Below are 5,548 nucleotides of genomic sequence, written 5' to 3'. Positions count from 1 at the left end.
TGTCATTAGACTTGGCAATTTCTCCAAAAGCACAGGCAACAAAATGACGATACATTGGGTTACACCAACATTTAGAACTTGTGCATCCAAGAACACAATGAACAGACTGAAAAGACTATCTACAGAAGGGGAAATTGTTGCAAATCATATCTGATAAGGGGTTAATATCCAGAATATATGTAGAATGCCTACAATGCATCATCAACAACGAAAAAAACCAATAATGGGCAAAGTGAAAATCAAGGCAAAATCCTTAGCAAGATATAGCAAACAGAATTTGACACAACATAAAAAGTGTTATATATTGCTAGAGACCCGATGCACGAAATTCGTGCAAGAGTAGGCCTTCCTGCCGTAACCGGTTTGGCTCAGTGGATAGAGCGTCGGCCTGCGGACTGAAAGGTCCCAGGTTCGATTCCGGCAAGGGCATGTACCTTGTTGCGGGCACATCCCCAGTGGGGGGTGTGCAGGAGGCAGCTAATCGATGGTTCTCTCTCATTCATGTTTCTAACTCTCTATCCCTCTCCCTTCCTCTCTGTAAAAAATCAATAAAATATGTATTAAAAGAAAAAAGAGTAGGCCTTCCTTCCCCTGGCAGCTGGCACTAGCTTCCCTCTGGCACCCAGGACCCGGGCTTTCCTTGAAGCCCTGGGTTCGTTGGGAGGGTCGTTCGGAAGGATGTCCAGTCTAATTAGCATATTATGCTTTTATTATTATAGATTACCAAGAGGAGTTTATTCAGGGATGCAAGACTAGTTAAAAAAAAATCAGACTAGCCTTGGCCAGATAGCTCAGTTGGTTAGAGTATCCTCCGATAGGCCAAGGTTGCAGGGGTGATCCCTGCTCAGGGCACATACAGGAATCAAGCAATGAATTCACAAAATACGTGGAACAACAAGTGGATGTCAAGGCACATACCCTAGTTGTGGGTTCAATCCCCAACGTGGCGCCTGTAGGATGCAACTCGCTCTCAAAATCAATTTGAAAAAAATGATAAATTTTATCTCATGTGCTCTTGGCCAAAATTTTTAAAAAATACTTATTTTTATTGAGTTCAGAGAGGAAGAGAGAGGGAGAGAAACATCAATGATGAGAGAGAATCATTGATCGGCTGCCTCCTGCATGCCCCGAAAAGGGATTGAGCCCACCTCCCGGGAATCCAACTGTGACTTACTTCCTGGTTCACAGGTCAACACTCAACCACTGAGCCACATCAGCCAGGCTCAGCTCCACAACGTTTTACCTGTGTATATACTTGTTTGACCTCCACTCAGATCAAGATATAGCATATTTTCAGCACTCCAGAGAGCTCTCTTAAAATTTTGGTCAATAACTGCTCAGCTGGTGTGGTTCAGTGGTTGAGCATTAACCTATGAACCAGGAGGTCATCATTCCATACCCAGACATACCCAGGCTGCAGACTCAAATGCCAGTAGGGGGCATGCAGGAGGCAACTGATCAATGATTCTCATTCTCTCTTATCATTGATGTTTCTCTCTCTCTCCCTCTCCCTTCTTCTCTGAAATCAATAAAAATATATTTTTAAAAAAACATTGTGGAGCTGTACACAATACTTGTGCATTTCCTTTAGGTAACGCACACCTTGATAAAGTGCTGGGGCTGGGGTGGGGAGGGAAGAAATGAAGCAGACACTCACTACAATGTGGATGATCTCTGGCAACACTTTGCTAAGTGAAAAGAGCCAGTCACAAAAGACCACGAATTGTACGATTCCACTGACATGAAATGTGCAGAACAGCAAATCTATTCTGTAGAGCCAGAAAGTAGATCAGTCGTTGTCTAGAGCTGGGGGAGAATGGACGGCAAGTGTCTGCGAATGTGGACAAGGTTTCTTTTTGGGGTGATGAAAATGTTCTAAAGTTAGATGTGGTGATGGTTGCACAATCCTGTGAATACACTAAAAACCACTGAATTGCGCACTTTAAGTGGGTTAATTTTATGATTTGTGAATTATGTTCCAATGCTGTTAAGTGGACGTAGCCTTCCTAGAGCAACATTGTCAGAAAGAATTTAATGTTGTTGAGTTTCTTTTTTTTTTTTTTTATCTCCGGTATCCCCAGCCACCACTGCTGGCAGCAATCTCTCCCACACCATTGTGGTTGTCAAAAGTCTGCTTGAAATTTCCCTAGAAATTCACCCTCTAAGGCACTGTATCTTCTTTTCTTTGTGCTTTAGACACTTTGCTACACAGTGAAACCTAGTGACTCATGCCTTTAAAATGTCAAGAGGTCTTCCAATGAGTAGCTATGCTTTTTAAAAAATATATATATTTTATTGATTTTTTACAGAGAGGAAGGGAGAGAGATAGAGAGTTAGAAACATCAATGAGAGAGAAACATCAATCAGCTGCCTCCTGCACACTCCCTACTGGGTATGTGCCCGCAACCGGAATCGAACCTGGGACCCTTGAGTCCGCAGGCCAACGCTCTATCCACTGAGCCAAACTGGTTAGGGCGAGTAGCTCTGCTTTTGATATAAACAAGCATCTTTTGTTCATATATTTACTAAACAATTACTGTGCAAAGTCTGTAGTGTCTTAGTCAACAGGGCTATTGAGTTCAAGTAGTCTTCTTCTTTTTTTTAATCTTAAAAAGAGGATGGGAGAGAGAAAAAGAGAAACATCGATTTATTGTTCCACTTATTTATACATTCATTTATTGATTCTTGTAGGTGCCCTGACCGGGGATCTAACCCACAGCCTTGGTGTATTGGAATGATGCTCTAACCAACTGAGCAACCCTGCCAGGAATTCAGGAGGAATTCAGGTAATCTTGACTTGGACCTCACAAATTCCTACTTGCTGGTACATAAGTTGGATCAAATTCCCTAATCTCTCCAAATCCCCATTTCTTCACTGTAAACTGGGCGGGGGTGAAACTTGGGGGGGGGGGGGGGGGGGGGGAGAGTAGTCCCAAGACTGTTGTAAGGATTGGATGAGATAAGGCATAGAAAGTGCCTAGTCCAGTGTCCAGCACATCATAAGAACCAATGGATGCTGCTTATTATTAAAAAGTGTTAGTGACTCTTAGATTCCTCCTACAATTAACTGCACAATCTGTTGGCAGGTAATCATGACCCTTCTTTCTCCGTTGAGAAATTATGAAAACCATTACGGGTTATTGTAGAGGTTCTTAAAAGTGTGCTCCGTTAATTCACAATAACCAAAAGGTGGAAATAACCCACATGTCCACACTGCTGCTTATTATTAAAAAGTGTTAGTGACTCTTAGATTCCTCCTACAATTAACTGCACAATCTGTTGGCAGGTAATCATGACCCTTCTTTCTCCGTTGAGAAATTATGAAAACCATTACGGGTTATTGTAGAGGTTCTTAAAAGTGTGCTCCGTTAATTCACAATAGCCAAAAGGTGGAAATAACCCACATGTCCACCGGCGGAAGAATGGATAAACAAAAAGGCTCCAGACCAGCCATGGAGGCATCACCTGGAAACTTTTTAGAAATGCAAATGCTTGACCCACTGAATCAGAAATGTTGGGGGTGGGCCCCAGCGATCTGTGTTTTGACAAGCCCTCTAGGGAATTCTGATGCACGCTCAAGTTTGAAAAACAATGAGTGGTAGCACAGTGTTCAAGAAGGTGGGTTCTAGACCAGACCACAAGTGCTCAAACCTTGACTGGCTCAGCCACTTGCAAGCTGTTATATTAGACGAGTAAATTAGGCCTCTCTCTACTCCAAGCTGTTTTCCCAGCTGTAAAATGGGGCTGAGGACAGAACAGACTTCCTAAGATTGTTGTGAAGGGCTTTACAACAGCGTCTGGCACATAGTAAGGGCTCAGGAGACGGCGGCTATTATAAACTACTTTTTCGCTAAAATGAGAAATATAAGAAATTGCCCAAGTTCATATCATTACATGGGAACAATATATGGAAAGCTGGATCAGTGACACACATAGAATGTCTACAAAAAGTTTTTTTAAAAGTCTCAATGGGCCCTAGCTGGTTTGGCTCAGTGGATAGAGCATCAGCCTTCGGACTGAAGGGTCCCAGATTCAATTCTGGTCAAAAGCACATGCCCAGGTAGTGGGCTCAATCCCCAGTAGGGGGTGTGCAGGAGGCAGCTGATCAATAGTTCTCTCTCATCATTGATGCTTCTATCTCTCTCACCCTCTCCCTTCCTTTCTGTATGTGTGTGTTTTTTAAAGAAAGTCCCAATGAACCCTGCCTGTGTGGCTCAGTGTTTGAACGCTGACCTATGAACCAGGAGGTCACGGTTGGATTCCTGGTCAGGGGACATGCCCGGGTTTTGGCTGCATCCCCAATGTGGGGTGTGCAGGAGGCAGCCAATCAATGATTTTTATCATTGGTGTTTCTATCTCTCTCTTCCTCTCTGAAATCAATTAACATACAGGTTATATATATATATATATTTAAAGTCCCGATGATACGTCATGGTAACAAGGTTTTAAAAATAATTTCAAAACCAACTCTTCCCCAGAGATTTAAGACAGGCATGCAACCATAGGCAGCTTTTTTTTTTTTTCTTTTTGTAGAAACCAAAGTGACTATACAAGCGAGTACAAAGTTAGGTCCTACCTTACTCATGGTTAAACTACGGAAAAAGTGAACTGGGAACCAAAAAGAAGTGGGTGGGTCACACTTAATAAAAATGGAACATGAATGTTTGGGGACTAAGTTAGCCCATCAATAGGAAAGTTCCACTTGCTGCTCACTGGTGGGCCTATTCTGGTACAGCAAGCACAATAAGTCTGATGCCCTGCTGTGGCACCATTTATTTCCTGAATGGTCCATTCACTCAATACGGCCTCCTTCCTGTTCTCTAAATTATTTTCTGGTCTTGTTATCCTGCAAACCCGCAGGGACACAGCAAGGATTTTGGAGATGTTCCAAGTTTGGGTTAAATGCATGCAATCCTGGGTCAGTGACTTCATGTCTTGGAGTGAAAGGTCTTTAGAAAAGAATCTGGTTGCAGGAAGGGTGGTGCCCAGGGCACTTTTTTTTGAGTTCCTGTTTGCATAAGAGCACACTCAAAAAACACACACAACTTAGGTGATGCCCCAGCCGGTGTTGCTCAGTGGATAGAGTGTCGGCCTTCGGACTGAAGGGTACTGGAATCAATTCCAGTCAAGGGCATTATGCCCGGGTTGCCAGTTCGGTTCCCAGTGTGGGGTGTGCAGGAGGCAGCCCATCAATGATTCTCTCTCATTATTGATGTTTCTATCTCTCTCTTGCTCTCCCTTCCTCTCTGAAATCAATACAAATATATTAAAAACAAAAAACATACAATTAGGTGAAATGTTTATTCACCGTAAAGAGTTGGGGGAGTAATAAAGATTGTGGTGGTCCTCCCGTCACCACCCGACCCTCCATGCCTACTGGTGTTCCACCTTGAATGTAGCAATACACTCCTCCAAGAGTGGTTAAGAGAATTCAATGAGCTTAGCTCAGTGCCCAATGCTCGGTGGTTGCTTTAATACCAATCAGAAAGAATGTATGAACCCCTATGTTCATAGCATTTCTTTTTTTTTTTTTTTCTTTTTTTAAAAA

This window comes from Myotis davidii, unplaced genomic scaffold (assembly GCF_000327345.1).
Source record: "Myotis davidii unplaced genomic scaffold, ASM32734v1 scaffold223, whole genome shotgun sequence".
Classification (NCBI taxonomy): domain Eukaryota; kingdom Metazoa; phylum Chordata; class Mammalia; order Chiroptera; family Vespertilionidae; genus Myotis; species Myotis davidii.
Note: the sequence above shows the minus strand (reverse complement) of the source record.